The sequence below is a fragment of the Sardina pilchardus genome, chromosome 23 (genome assembly GCF_963854185.1).
Source record: "Sardina pilchardus chromosome 23, fSarPil1.1, whole genome shotgun sequence".
Classification (NCBI taxonomy): Eukaryota; Metazoa; Chordata; class Actinopteri; order Clupeiformes; family Clupeidae; genus Sardina; species Sardina pilchardus.
In genome coordinates this window covers 14644042-14660877 of record NC_085016.1, presented here as the reverse complement: position 1 = coordinate 14660877, position 16836 = coordinate 14644042, and the positions used below count along the sequence as shown (strand labels likewise).

At 42.0% G+C, this 16836-nt stretch overlaps 1 long non-coding RNA gene across 1 annotated transcript; it reads left to right on the top strand.

Annotated features, from left to right (window-relative positions):
• Positions 1 to 14520: 14520 nt before the first annotated feature.
• Positions 14521 to 15647, top strand: LOC134070948 (uncharacterized). Its single transcript, XR_009937004.1, has 3 exons — positions 14521 to 14591; positions 15090 to 15160; positions 15493 to 15647. It is a non-coding gene; the product is annotated as an uncharacterized LOC134070948 (long non-coding RNA).
• Positions 15648 to 16836: the final 1189 nt, after the last annotated feature.

Genomic DNA, 16836 nt, shown 5'->3' with positions numbered 1-16836 from the left:
AACAATTTTCATATATATATATATTTTGTCTTCATGAAATAAAACATCTTGGAGACTCCCAGAGTACCAACAGAGAGTCTGCGTACCACAAGTGCACCGTGCCACAGTTTGAGAAACACTGCTCTAACCCCCTATTATGCACATAGCTCCTTCTCAAATAATAATAATAATAAAAAAAACAATGACCCATGACACTGTGCTACCTGTAACATCACAAACACACACAGCTAGTTAAGCAGCTAAAAGGTCCACGTCACTACAGTATGTCCGGCTGCTAGGTTACTCTTGCTCAACCCACTATGCATGCTCATGGCTTATTTACTTAACAAACACTCTCATGGGACTACAGATTAAACCTGGCTTTGCAGGTAGAAACTGTAAAGAGAAGACGTTATACAGGACTTTACTAGACTTCCATATTCCACTGAAAAGACTTTCACTTTCACTTAATCATTAATGCTATATTCAATTATTCAATTATATTCTTCACAACCTAAACAATGTATTTAGAAATGAAAGCTTATCTAAAAATTTTACTTGAACTCTGTCTTCAAGACATTCACAGACAGTCACACACTGCCTGTTCACATTCTTCAGAAATGCAGAAAATTACATTTGCGAGAGGTGTATGTCATGTACATTCAGTTACAGACCCTTTTAATATACATGTCAAGATGTCTGAACCATTTGTAATGTGTGTTTGTGTTTCTTCTTTTATCTTAATCCTTGTCTGGCATGTCCCTGGCATACTGATTGCCACAGGCAACACTACTCAACACTTACATAAGAACACATAACCTATGACACGAAAAAACACATAACATAATGACACCAAGTGGGGCAAACAAGAGTGTACAAGTTGAAACATTTCTTGTTTTGTGATTCATCCTCATTCATGGTGAATCCGGCACATTCACTTATCTGTCAGCTGCCTCATTATAAGAACATTTCTGAATATGAACATAGGCCTACAAATGGGTGGTTTCCAAATATGAACAGATCATAGCAGGTGAAGAGTACAGACAAGCAAAAAAAATTGATTTGTAACCAATGACAAAACGGGTCAAAACAGGGAAACCATCACTTCTTAGCCTCCGGAAGAAAGATAGCATTGTAAAGACGGCATTGCAAAATTGTCCTAATGAACTCTATCTGCAGATTAACACCAGGACAGACTAGGCTAGGGAAAGAGGTTTTAGGACTTTCTATGAAGAAAATATCATCCACTCTATTCTGTGTTTGCCTATGTAGGCTATGTTGATTGGCCAGTCATGCAGCGAGAGAGAGTGTATAAGAGAGTCAATGTCTCAAGTGTCAGTAGTATGCTACTTTACTTTAAATCTATATTTAGAAGTCTTGTCTGATCTGGCTTTCCCAACGCCACACCACTATTTATTCATCAACACTACTATAGGTGGATGCTGGGTAACAATTGTTTATAGGAGCTTTAATCTGAAGAACCTTACGGTTCAGATGAAGCGATAATATGGTTCAGTTTTCGTTATCAGTGTGGTACTCCCAGAGAATCAAACTCATGACTGGTGACTCATGATAGATGTTGTTGGTGACAATCATAACCAGTAAGCAACATGTTTAGTATCCAGGGACATAATAACACATACAAGGATGATCCTCTGCCTTAGCGGTTAAACTACTGTGAGCTTCTTCAAGGTAATGAGTTTGATACTGAAGGGATACACTAATGAAAAATGTACCAGTATGTTGCTGAAAAATTAGCACCTGCTAAGATAAAGGATCAAGGGTATCTTTCAATGAGAGGCACAAATCTATAGCCTGGGTGAACCCAAACATCTGTTTTATCAAACTAACACCTGTTTTGATAGTACTTCTTCCACAGGCATAACTTGCAATGAAATCACTTGTGCATTAAAGTCTCACCAAGTATCAGAAGTTCAGCAAACATATCTTTCTTGCAAATGAAAGTTGAAGATGCAGTTGTATACTCAATCTCAAAGAAGATACATATTCCTGTTTTTTTTGTGATTTGAAAACAGATGAAATAGGTTGGCAAGGAGCCTGAGTAAATTCAAATTGTTAACAGGTTCGCTTGGGTTCACCCACGCAAGTACCAATCCATTCTAGTGATAGGAATGGCTTTGCTGTCTGTCTGCTGTCACCTACTGATTACTTATGGTATTACACAAGACAGTTGTAAGTGCATTTATTTACGTGTAAGTGCATTTATTTAAGTGTCTCTTGAGTAGGCAATCTTGAGCTAACCACTAAATATTTTATCATTCTGTCTCTTTTGAGAATCACTCAGAAAATGAACATTTGCATATCATTACATAAAAATTGATGTGTGTGGATTTGGGGGAAAAAAGTAATTGTGGTTTCTCTCATCCTGACCTTTACAAAACTATCATTGGTGTACTGCCACCATATCCCTCCTCTCTCATCAGCTGGAATTGTAATATCTTCAGTACTCACTTCCAGAGCTGGTTTCTATTTGCCCCTTTCCTGTCCAACAGGATAAGAATGATATTCAATGATACAATCAGTGCTATTCAGTTTGCAGAATAACAGTGTATTTGACAATTCTTTGTACAGTAATTGTGCACAATATGTGTATTCATAACATCTTCAGGAAGAAGACTGATAAAAATAAGGAGGAGCAGTCATGCTGTTGGCAATCACGAACGAGGATACACCAGCTCTTCTTCCTTTCTGCGCTCAACAGGTGGACATTACCCTTGAGAATAAGGTTGAACAAACCCATAGATTTGGGGCCGATGCCCAAACCCGCAGTGTGCCTGCCCGCAGAAACCCCTAAGTGGGGCCCCAAAGGGCAAAACAGCTGTGGGGCCCGCATGGGCTGCCCTTATGGGGCCTGCATGGGCTGCCCTTATGGGGCCTGCATGGGCTGCCCTTATGGGGCCAATGCGGGCAAAGTGTGGGCAAACCCACAGTGGGCCTGCCCGCAGAAATCCCTAAGTGGGGCCCCAAAGGGCAAAACAGCTGTGGGGCCCGCATGGGGCCAATGCTGGCAAAGTGTGGGCAAACCCACAGTGTGCCTGCCCGCAGAAACCCATAAGTGGGGCCCCAAAGGGCAAAACAGCTGCTGGGCCCGCATGGGCTGACCTTATGGGGCCAATGCGGGCAAAGTGTGGGCAAACCCACAGTGGGCTTGCCCGCAGAAGCTGCTGGGCCCGCATGGGCTGCCCTTATGGGGCCAATGCGGGCAAAGTGTGGGCAAACCCAGTGGGCCTGCCCGCAGAAATCCCTAAGTAGGGCCCCAAAGGGCAAAACAGCTGCTGGGCCCGCATGGGGCCAATGCGGGCAAAGTGTGGGCAAACCCACAGTATGCCTGCCCGCAGAAACCCATAAGTGGGGCCCCAAAGGGCAAAACAGCTGCTGGGCCCGCATTGGGCCAATGCGGGCAAACCCAGTGGGCCTGCCCACAGAAATCCAAATGGCAAACCAGCTGTGGGGCCCGCATGGGCTGCCCTTATGGGGCCAACGCGGGCAAAGTGTGGGCAAACTCACAGTGGGCTTGCCCGCAGAAATCCCTAAGTGGGGCCCCAAAGGGGAAAACACCTATGGGCCCCGCATGGGCCCGTTTGGGATTAGTGTGGGTTAGCCCTGCCCACACTTGCCCACAGTAAACCCACAATTGCCCATTGTGGGCCCACACGGGCATGTTTGCTGGGGTTATCCAATTGCGTGCAGTGAGATTTTCAAATGCATGCTTGACATTGGACCATTCAATTATTCGTGGCCAGACCCTTAATTTAAAAGGCTAACAGGGTCTGGATATTCCAGGCTAGGCGACAAAGGCAACATCATTGGAAAAGGTTAGCTGGTCATCAATCATGACACCTGCGTTTCTTGCCACCTTGGTAGGTGCACCTGATTTGACGCTCCCAGAACACAAGTGTTGCCTTCAGAGACCCTCCTTGTTATAGTTTCTCTCTTCACATTAAAGATTAACAATAGTTTGGTTTATCTGTAGGATACCCATAGACGCTACCACCCAAGTGTAAGACTATTTTGAACATTTTCAGTGGTTTGAAAATGGCGATTCATTTTGACATAGATGTATGCCTGTTGCAACACGTTATAAATCATTTTGTTGCAAATACAAATAACGGTCTCTGATTAATGTAATTGTGCTCCCAAATGAAAGTTTGAACCTGTTACCAACCATAAATAGACCCCAGGTTGTTTTTACTCCAGAGCATTATTTTAAGTCTTCAGAGGAGAGAGTGTACAGTAGATGAGTCTCCATCAAGATGCTTTCAGAGGCCATGGTTCATTAAACTTGCTATCCTCCCCTGCACTGGAGTGTTCGTTGTCGAGGTCTTCAAATTAGTGAAACATCCTCAATAGGAGGAGGGGAGGTGTGCTGACACACAGTTTTAGTATCTGTGTGTGAGTGAGCGAGAGAGACCATAAAGACAATGTGAGATTTAATATTTACAATGCATTTGTAGCCTACAATGCAACTACTCAATTATTTTGGATTAGAATAGAATATATACTTTTTTGATCCTGTGAGGGAAATTCAGTTCTCTGCATTTAACCCAATTTAACAGAATTAGTGAACACACAGCACACAGTGAACACACAGTGAGGTGAATCACACAACCCAGAGCAGTGAGCTGCCTGCCCAACCAGCGGCGCTCGGGGAGCAGTGAGGGGTTAGGTGCCTTGCTCAAGGGCACTTCAGCCGTGGATCGAACCTGCAACCCTCAGGTTACGAGCCCGAAGCCCTAACCAGTAGGCCACGGCTGCCCCATTGGCATTACACGGCTGATTACAATGCAACTACTCAATGATTTTGGATTGCACCCCAGACCTCAGCAACATAGAACAGTTGGCTATTATAGTTAAGCTGAGCTCAAACTACTTTAAAAATCGTATCCGATTTTGACGTCGGGTTGCGGCGCACACATAAAGAGAATCGCAACCGACTATTGTGTCTCCAATCGTAAACATGCACACACTACAAGACTGGAACGCACGATTACAAGATTTGTCCTGCGATTTACTTGTCTACAGAAGCCTATATGCCGTGATTACATGTGTGAGATGAAAACTCAGTACACTTTCCTGAAAGCATGTCACACATTCTTCAGTCGGGTAGCCTACATGGCATTATAATGACAACGTGATGATATAGGCCTACAACAAACAAGACCCAAAGCTGAGACTACCAAAAACGGGGAACAGTGAATGGGATCTAGGCAGGGTTACAATCTATGCCCTTCACTACATGATACGCAGGTGGCCTATACGTCGTATTTAAGCACTTAAAAATGTATGGATTTTGCATATTCAGTAAAAACATATTTAGCTGCTGACAATGCTGTTAGCCTTATAGCAAGACAGCTGTAGCCTTCCCACACAACAATCTAGGGCTGTCAATCTTCCTCAATTAACCCATTCGAATTTCATTCATTATTTTTTTCAAAATTCGAATAATATTCGAATATTTAATGGTAAATTTTGACTTATCAATATTTACTATTTATCACACTGTACAAACGGACTTATGAATTGCCACTGCCACTCTGACATCGTAGTTGACTTGTTTTACATCATGTGTCCACTAGAGGGCATTTCAGTATTACTAATAAACATGTAATTACCAGGTGATGGCTGTCTTGCTAAGTAAATAATGATTAGGCTTAGACACAAAATGAATAAAGTTGTCCACTTTAATGAACAGTCATTGTCAACAGTTCTCTTTTCGTATGAAACAGAACAAAAGTAAATCAAAGTGCGCTGTTTAAGTGTGCAAACGGTAGCATTAGGCTATAGGCAAGGCCAGGCAATATAGTAACCAATTAAACATAGAAAAGACATAAAGGCCAGGCAATACAGTAACCAACTAAAAAAATAAGATTTGATTTCATCCTAAAGGTTGTTCGCCAAAAATACAAGCCGGTCAACGTTCTCTGGATCCAGTGCAGAGCGTTTTTTGTTAACTATAATCCCCGCCGTGGAGAAAACCCTCTCTGCTCTAACCGAGGTGCCTGGGATGCTCAAGTACCGTCGTGCCAGCTGGGCAATGTGGGGGTACTTAGACTCTGATCCTTTCCACCACGACAGTGGATCGCTGTCGGTGGGTAGGGGGGTCTCACTCTCATAGATCATCATCTCTTGATGCAATATATTTCCGATTTCTAAGGCAGGCCTACCCGACGCGTCAGTGGACTCTTGATACACATTCCCAAAAAGATCCCCCATAGCACCGAGTGCGGTTTTCTCCTGGCATTGTGTCCCCTTAACTATGTCTTCTCCCTCCTCGTCTTCCTGATAGCCTTCCCCTGCAATCACCATCAGCTCCGATTTTATGTTCTCACGTACCTGCTGCTGTTGGTCTCGGTCCAAATGAATTAGGCGATGGAATAGCGGGTCGAGATAGCTAGTGGTATTTAGAAGCATGAAAACGTCTTTGTTGGGACTATACCGCTTCTCGAGATCTGTTGATATCTTGGATTTCATGTCATTGAGTGCTGTCGTCGAATCGCTGATGGATGGTTTGAGATGTGACAAAAGCACATACATACGGCTGATGCTGTTGGGTATCGGTCGTTCGATAACGCCTCGGTGGCTGTTTTGAAAGGTTTAAGCACAGCTCTCACCTGGAAAACAAACATAGGCTATATTAGGCTACAACAACGTTATGGCTAGCTGACTACAGGGGTAGCCTAGTTAATTGTACCGTTAGATAAACTGTAATAATGTTGACGTTATACTCGTCAAGTATGCCTCCGATGTATTTGCGATCCACTTTATACTCGTCAAGTATGCCTCCGATGTATTTGGCTATACGTTCTCGGCAGTGTGGCTTTTCGGGGCTTCAATGGTTTTAAGAAGGACATCTTTCAGTTCCCATTCTTCGTTTATAAAATGTGCGGTGACAGTCACATATGCCTCAGTGGCTAGTGACGTCCAGCCATCTGTGGTTAAGGCGATTTTTTGTCCACGAATCATTTGTATGACGTTGTCTTTAGTGGTATCATATAGTTTCACAACTCTGTGATGGTTGCGCGGCTCATGGATTAAAGTGAAAAAAACTCATCTGACTGAAAATTTTTTGTCCAAAAAAAAAAAAAAAAATGTACACACGCAAGTGAGGCAAATCAAAGGGCCTTAGCGTAGACCTACAGAAAATAGGGCCATACAGACTAATTGTACCCTCTGTTTACAAGTAACACATTTTAAAGTAGGCCTAGATATTCAATACTGCACACTGTTGCTTATTAAAGGAGAATTCCGGTGTGAAATTGAGCTTAACTGTACCGAAACATGTTAAGGTGTACTCACACGTGTTTTAGACACACTTTCACTCACCCCCAGCATTCCGAACTCCTCCGTTTTCAGCCTAGCTTACAGTAGGCTTGAATCTATTAGATTGGGCATTACGTAGCCTATGCAGCTAAATCGCTATTTTTAAACCATTAAAAAGGTTCCAAGTAACTCCACACTGCATTGGTTGACTTCTGAGGGTCCTGACATTTAAAACGAGATACTTAGAACTTTGGAAGTGCACAGGAAGTTTATTAAAAAAGACTCTAGCGCCTCCGGTTGACGGAAATCCGTCATATGACGGAAAACTTTAATCCATGCGCGGCTAGGAATTTTGTACCTTGGCTCAAGCTCGTAGACAAAGTCTTTAAAACCAAACCCCTGAGAGACATTAATTGGTCTCATGTCTTTGCAGATAAATCGTGTCAATTTGTCCGTAATCGATGCTTGGCGGGCAGCGGGTAAACCCCGTGATGAGGAGGGAGGCATAAAAGCGCTGATCTTTGCCTGCTTCAGTGGTGGTTGATTGCCATCTTCCTCAGTTAGCTTACCAGGGTGTGTCGTTATAAGGTGTGCCCTCAGGTTGCTCGTGGTGGAGTGGTAGGTCAGTTCAATCTGACATAGTTAGCAGAAAACGGTCTTTTTACTGATTATTTGTCCATTTCGTGATGGAAAACCAAAAAAGTTCCACACATTACTCCTTAAATTGGCAGGAGCGATGAACTCCACCTCTGCACTGCTGGCCGCCATTTTTAGAGTGCATTAAGACCGTGAGTTCAGCAATTAGGCCTTCAATAAGGACTATTTTTTGGCAAAAAAGAAATAAATTAGGGGGGCGTTACGGGGGGATCCCCCCGGAGATTTTTTTTACATTACAAGGTTAAAATGTGCAATTTCCCTGCATTTCACAGTGGGAGAGAAACGTTTTCTCTTTCTAACGGGAGTCGGTGTATCACTATTTTCGTTACATAAACAAATACGTCCGAGCTGAATTCCGCATTGTTTATTGGTAAACATAACATCTTTATTGGGACCTGGCCATTATCCTTATCAGCAGCATGGGTTTGAGCAGACTAGGCCCTACTTGAAATATTTAGGCTATCGGCTTACTTGCTTCAGACTGTTTGTAGAGCTCTTCTATTTAGCTGTAGCGTGTACAGTGCAATTATTTTAGGTTGCTTCGCTGCTGCTCCGATTTCAGAAAATGTCACAAAACTCAAAGAGATCAAAAGTCGGACTAAACTAGCAGGGCAATTAACTGGCAGTAAACCAGACCTTGGAGGGCAGGGAATCAAATGACAGTTTGACATGCCGATCCCGACAGCTTCACCAAAGTCTCATCAACTCGGCTACCGCCGTTCATTCCGACATACCAGGACTCCGACATTGACGTCCAATTGTCGTAGTGGAGGCATGTCTCCTTATGGAGAAAGTCCCACCACTCCGACATTTTTTTTTTTCATGGTCGCAGTGGCGGTATTGAACTTTTTTTTCAAACAACGTGCCATTCCGACATGAGGTCATTGATAGGCTATTAATGTCATAACTATATCCAATTGTGTAAAATAATAGGCTAAAGATTCACATTTAAAATGTCATTGTGAAGACTTCTTGATATGGTTATGTGTCTGTTGCGTGCACGACTCGGGGAAGTGAAAGCAGTTTAATAGACAATGGCAAGTTTTCTTCTCTGCATGTCTCATCATTCGCGGACTAAGTGGAGCTAAATTAAGTTATTATTTTGCTGTCACTTTGTCTATTTTATGGCTAAGAAGGTTGTATTTGGTATCTGTGGATAGCTCTAGCTCTCCTCTTTTATCTGACATGCAAGCCGTATCTTTTTAACCACGGTTTCACGAGTAAATCAAACGAAAGCGGTAGCCGAAGCTATATGATTCTTATTTGTTTGTCACTTCGTCTGTTTCTATAACACAAAAGGATCGATGTGTTTGGTATCAATGGAAAGCTCTGTTTCTCCTCTTTCATTTGATATGCGTGTTATGTCTGTGCGATGCCTGGTCCCGGAGTAATTCAAGCGAGAGCAGTGTAGCTGCGTGGGTGAACGCAGAGCAATATAGACTGTAAATATGATAGCCTATACTTTCATTTAAATTCATGATTTTATTTTCATTTTCATACTTGATCGTACAGACACGTGTCTAGTCTCGTTGGAAAGCCCCGGTTCTGAGCTCTTTCATGCAATATAGGTCTCATCTCGCTGTGACTAATAATCGTGGAGCAATGTAACAGAGAAGAATGGGTGTGTTTTTTGACGCACTTTGAGTCCGTCGGGCTCATATAGGTCCGTTAAATTGACGTGGGAAAAAAATAGGATTTGTAAACTGTCGGAATGGGGGTACTAAAATGTGTCGGATTGGCAGCATGTCGGAATAACACCATGTCTGAATAGCGGCATGTCGGACGAAAGGGATGTCGGACTGGCAGGATGTCGGACTGCCGACATGTAACCCATCAACTCGCACACAACTTCAAGCTAGCATACAATCTAGTCGTACCAAGCTAACAATCTAGTCGTAACCAAGCAGCACTAAAACACATTTGTTATATAGTAAAGGGCCAGATAACAAGCCTCTATCTCAAGTCTTACGTTATGAAATAAACATGAAACAAAACTTACCAATTCCTGCATAGTGACCAGCTACATGCAGAGTTATAGCTGACGTTATGTGCACTATCGATATCTGCTAGTCCAGCTGACACTATACATTATTTTTGCTTAATGATGGTTTATTTACTATTCATAACTATAACCATAGACATGTCAGTATGACACATTTATTTATCCATTGAAGTCCAGTCTGATTCTGACACTGGCACAAGATGTTCCTCACGTCAAGCCATAGACTAAACGCCTCAAACAGCGTTAACATTTGTGATGAACGATTCCGGGTATTCTTTTCGAACATTGCAGGCCTAGCTGCAGTCAGACCTGCCTACCTCGCCATAATAGGTCGATTTGATTGGCTAATTAGTCAGATGTAGCCATCAATCAACCCGAATCCAAATATATGATTTCTAATGGTTGCTTAGGTACCGTAAACGCAGTGATTCCTTGTGAAGGCCTGATGCGGGCCTTAACAAGGGAACTCATGGGATTGGATGAAAATATATCGCACACTCTCGCTATTTGTTCAGACAGTCTGTCAATCAAATCACATAGCCGACAGCGGTAGTAGTCGAGAACGATCGGGGAAGCAGAAGCAGGAGCAAATAATAAATGGTTAAGTAAAATGTTATTAAAGACACTAGTATTTTTCATTCGTTTGGAAATAGTTAGGCCTTCAGAGAAGGCCTTGAAGGCCCTGACGGTCCGCCACTGGTTATTAGCTGTTAGCTAATTAGCTGATTTCATTCTCATTGAGCTCAATGCAATTCAAACCAGCTAACCAGCAAATTAGCTAGCCTCGCTAGCTAGCTAATGCTTACATAGCCAAGTAGCTACTGCAACAATGCTGAAGCTTAACCTGCAAACAGTCAGCTCCAAAATAAGGCCAAGTAGCCTAAATTACAAGCCTAGTGTTACAAACTTTTTTATTGAACAATAAACAAACAGGTTTAAGATGGCTATGGCTATAGCTAGATAGACCAAAATGCTTGATGGCAGTCAGCTGGCTCTGACGATCCATCATTGATCTACACTTGCCACACAAAGTTTTTCTGCAGCAGGACATATGCACAACTTACCTAGCTAAAGTACCGAGATGTGTCCTGACAGAAATCCGAACTTGATACTTGACTTGAGCTGGTGAATGGCATATCTCAGTCGACCTATATCTTCCCATACTTGCATATGGGCTCTATGCAAAGGCTGACACTTTCTTCTACTTTTGAACTTTGACCTTATCACAATCTTATCCAATCATTATTCAAGACTGACACTCAGTGGTCAAAATCGAAATATCACATAGATATCAGATCCCCAGTTAACTGTGGATATACAGTGAGGAGCACATGTATTTGATACCCTGCTAAAACAGGAATATAAAATCATCATTTGACAATTGATCTTAATGCCTTAACTCAAAAAATTAGTACAAATCAAACCGCCAAGGACACCAATTTTCTTTGTGATTGAAGAATGTATCGTAAATAGATAAATGTTTTCCTTAAATGCTAGGGGAAGGAAGTATTTGACCCCCTATGTAACCCTATGGGAATTTAACACATAGGGTTAACATAGGGGCAGGCAGATTTTTATTTTTAAAGGCCAGCTATTTCATGGATCTAGGATATTATGCATCCCGATAAATTTCCCTTGGCCTTTGAAATTAAAATAGCCCCACATCATCACATACCCTTCACCATAGCTAGAGATTGGCATGGTGCTTTTTCCAGTAGGCCTATTAGCCTGTTTGATTTGCATTGAGCTCAATGAGCATCAAACAGGCTAATAGGCCTACTGGAAAAAGCACCATGCCAATCTCTAGCTATGGTGAAAGGTATGTAATGATGTGGGGCTATCTTAATTCCAACGGCCAAGGGAACTTTATCAGGATGCATAATATCCTGAATCCATAAAATAGCTGGCCTTAAAAAATAAAAATCTGCCCGCCCCTATGTTAACCCTATGTGTTGAATTCCCATAGGGTTACATTGGGGGTCAAATACTTACTTCCCCCTAGCATTTAGGAAGAACATTTATTTATTTACGAAACATTCTTCCATCACAAAGAAAATTGGCGTACTTAGCGGTTTTATTTTTACTCAATTTTTGAATTAAGACATTAAGATCAATTGTCAAATGACGATTTTATATTCCTCTTTTTAGGCAACTTTAGCATGGTATCAAATACATTTTCTCCTCACTGTATAAGTTACCATGGTATGAAAACAAACACGTTCAATATATAATTACATTTAATATGAGAAATGCAATGACCTAAACAAAATTTGTTACTTGTCTAACTCACATCATATCATTATTTCTTGTAGGTAGGACAGGTCAATTTCAATTTTCAATTTAATTTCATTTATAGAGCGCCAAAACATTACACATGCGTCATGGCGCTTTACAGAGTGTTAAACATTCAAAGAGAGCCCATGAGTAACAGGGGCAAGGAAAAACTCCCTAGAATTGGAGATACATATAGGAAGAAACCTCAGACAGATCCACGACTCAAGGGCCCAACCCATCTGCCTGGGGTCAGTTACAGTAAAGTCATTTGTAGTTTGAAAGTTACAATGACAATGAAAGTTCAAATAGTCCAGTGTAGGGAATAAATTGTCCATTAGTTATTTCGGAAAGTGATGGGTCGCTAGGATGCGTGGGCCAAAGATTCGGGCAGGGAACTACAGCAGGCGATGGTAGCCCAGATAGCAAAACTGCACTGGGACGGAACTGGGCCACATGTACCACAACATTCGGCACGGATCTTTATAATGGACCTGATCCGGCGTCCAAACGCACATCGGTCCAAAATTGTTTTGGATCTGTTTGACGGATTTGCGGTAGATATGAACTTGCACTCGTCCAGGTCCGTCCCAGATAGCAAAACACACCTCCCACACAGCAGAGGATTCCAAAACGGACCCGCCCTCAAGCCGCCACATCCGCGTGACAGTCACCTCCGTTTTGGCTACGCGCACGGAACACGACCCGCCTCCGCCAGCGCGCCTTCGTGCAGCGGGTCTGCGGCGGACTCCGTGCGGATACGCACATCGAACGCGCCCTTTCCAGTCCTAACGGCTTCCTCAGTTTTCAAATTTCTCGTTGATGAAGTGGAAGACGAAACAGCGGCGTCTGAAGGCTCACTGTAAGTATGCTCCTATATGCTTTATTTATGCAGTTACCTAGTCTATCCACTGAAAAAGTACTTCCATAACACAAGTTACCTACTTATCTAGCTTTATTTGCTGATATTATCCTAAGATTTGCTGGTCGGCAGATAGCACCAGCTACGTCTAGCTTGCGCAAGCTAATTTAGCCCACTTTAGACGGGGCTAGATCCTGTCCAACTTGGGCTTTGTTACCTTTTGAATTAAAGCTAACTGAGAACTGAGTTTAAAATGAGTAAAGTTGAATTTGGTTTAACGCTAACTTTAAGTGTTTGCATGTGAACAACAAAAGTTGGCTTGCGTTAGCTAGCGTTAGCTTGTTGGCTTGCGTTAGCTAGCGTTAGCTTGTTAGCTAACGATAGCGTTAAAGTTACAGGAAATCTAGTTTTTTGTGAACGTTATGAAAGCTTAGATGTTGGACTCGGAAGTCTTTATGAAAACGTAGGCCATTTCGGATGTGTTTAAACCTCATTTCTTTCTGGGAGGGAGGCTGATTTCACATTGTTCACCAGTCCGGGATAACGTTAGCTGCGAATGGTTTTAAATTATGAACGACGTTAGCAAGGTAGCTGCTAGCAGCTAACCAGCTGCCGTATGCTCAAACACATTCGTCGCAGCTCGACATTCTCTGCTGGCAGCAACAAAAAAGCTTTGGGACTCATGCTTATATTTTGTACACGTTAGAAACCAGCAAACAGGCCTACTATTCAATCTAAAAAGTCCGGTTTCCAGACGTGTTTCCTGGTGACTTTTTAGGTTGAATAGTAGAGATTACTCTAACTTTTAAGAAATATAAATGCAGGAAGGGCACGAAGCTACAGTATTTGTTTTCATGTAGAAATACTGTCGTCTACGAGTTCATTTAATGATATTGAACGTTCCTTAGAGTAAGATTTGACTGAGAAGAGGCAAAATAGAAGAGGCAGTAGTTGACTTCATGTATGTCCTTGCTTTGCCTTGTCACAGACCACCAGACACTTTGTTGTGAATGTTTAGATATGGGAAGAGGAGCTAAAATGGGGCAGATATAAAAATCAGCCCCATATTCTGTGGATCCCAATAAAATGCATTTTTAATGGGTTGTATTATTGGTTATGATAAATATTTGGCCATTTCTTTCTGATGATAAAAGTAATGCATATTTATGTATCTGTGTTACAGGTCATTCACAAGTGGCTTCAGTCTGGTTTGGGGGTCTACGCTTTCTCGTCCTGCCCTGCCACCCAAGTAAAGTAAGCTATACAGTTTTACATTTGATTTATTTGACTTTTGGTCTAAACATTAATAATAAAAATAACCATATGCCTCTGTAACTGGTGTTACTAGTTCAGGACGAAGTGATGGTAAATGTCAACCTGCATAAATACCTTTGTCTGCTGTAATAAAACCCACCCTCTACCTCAAAAGCTCTCTAATGAAATGTACATTTATGTATCTGCGTTACAGGTTATTCACAAGTGGCTCCAGTCTGGTTTGGGGGTCTACGCTTTCTCATTCTGTCCTGCCATTCAAGTAAAGTAAGCTATACAGTTTTACATTTGATTTATTTGACTTTTGGTCTACACATTAATAATAAAAATAACCATATGCCTCTGTAACTGGTGTCACTAGTTCAGGATGAAGTGAAGGTAAATGTAACATGCTTAAATGCCTTTGTCTGCTGTAATAAAACCCACCCTCTACCTTAAAAGCTCTCTAATGAAATGTACATTTATGTATTTACGTTACAGGTCATTCACAAGTGGCTTCAGTCTGGTTTGGGGGTCTACGCTTTCTCATCCTGTCCTGCCATTCAAGTAAAGTAAGCTATACAGTTTTACATTTGATTTATTTGACTTTTGGTCTAAACATCAATAATAAAAAATAACCATATGCCTCTGTACCTGGTGTTACTAGTTCAGGATGAAGTGAAGGTAAATGTAACATGCTTAAATGCCTTTGTCTGCTATAATAAAACCCACCCTCTACCTCAAAAGCTCTCTAATGAAATGTACATTTATGTATCTGCGTTACAGGTTATTCACAAGTGGCTCCAGTCTGGTTTGGGGGTCTACGCTTTCTCATCCTGTCCTGCCATTCAAGTAAAGTAAGCTATACAGTTTTACATTGGATTTATTTGACTTTCGGTCTACACATTAATAATAAAAATAACTATATGCCTCTGTAACTGGTGTCACTAGTTCAGGATGAAGTGAAGGTAAATGTAACATGCTTAAATGCCTTTGTCTGCTGTACCCACCTTCTGAAAAGCTCTCTAATGAAATGTAATAGCTGTATAACTTCATAAGTCATGTTTTTTTTTTTTAATTGAATCTCCTTAATACCCATCTCATATATTATATATTATATTGTGTAAGCATAGTTGGTGTTGGATGCTACATACTATTAACATTAACATGTCTGTCTATTTGATTACAGGTGCTGTGAGGAAAAACACAGAAACATGGTCAGTCAACGACGCGGTGGTCACTAAGCACGCAATCAGGTGGTTCAACGAGGAGACCTGTCCTGCCTCCATCCACACCAAACGGATTAATAGGAGAAATAAACATTAAACAATCTTTTTTATTGAAGTAATTGTCGTTCACCAGTTATTAATTTTCTGATATTTTAGCTGTGCATATAGCGCAGCATTTCATTGAAGTTGTAGCCTACCGGTAATAGGTAAAATGTTTCTTGTCTGCACCGACCTAGGCCTATAAAGCACTAAATTAGTTTAAAGTAGTTAGAATTTAGAGTAGTATAGCCAAGGCTACTTAACAGAAACAGAATAGGCTATAACTTAAACTTTCCATTAATGTAAATGTCAATTTCATGTTTCCATTGAGCCAAGTGATTATTCTCTACAGTAAATTGATGTCTTGACTTAAGTTAGACCTATTGACAATTGTGTTAGTTTAAAAAATACAAGGCAATGCAGATTTAAACTAGGCCTATATTGGTGTAGAAGTCTAGGCTAGGAATAGTGATAGTTTTAGACTAATTTAAGCAATTTTATTGGGATTTTGAAAAAGAGATGAACGGGTCCAAAACGGACCCGGGCCAGAGGTATTTTGAGTCCGTTGCGGATCCGCGGCGGATTTGCGGGTCCTAACAGGCTCCGGTCATAGTATTTTTTTATGAGTCCGTGGCGGGTCCAGAACGGACCCGGTCCAGAGGTTTTCTATGAGTCCGTCGCGGATCCGTGGCGGATTTGCGGGTCCGGGATGGATGCGGAGCGGATGTAGCGCGGAGCCCAGCCGGGTCCGCGATCCGCCCCCGTAACGGATCCGTCACTGAGTGCAAGTGGACGCCGATACGGGTCCGTTTCGCGGGTCCGTTCCGGAAGCCGCGCTACCTCCGCGGCGGATCCGCCGCGGAGTCCTTTTGCTGTGTGGGCTACCACGACATCCGGCATGGATCTGAATAGTGGACCTGATCCGGCATCCAAACGCACATCGGTCCAAAATTGTTTTGGATCCGTTTAACTGATCTGGTGGCAATAAGGGCTAAGACTGCTCCCAACAAACAAGATAACGTCCCGGCGATGATTCAGAGCATTTTAAAAAACGTATTTTGTCACTGCGACGGAAAATTCGAATTTCACCCAACTACCTGTTCACCGTTTGGCATTAGCGCGATGTCCAAGTCAATCTATCACGAAGTCTGTGGCGTTAGGATACTGTGTATGTGAGTGAGACAACTGTCAACATTGTTAAGCAGTAATTGGTATGCAGTAATGATTTGCATTTCCGTCTAGTATATCATTTCACACACTTATTT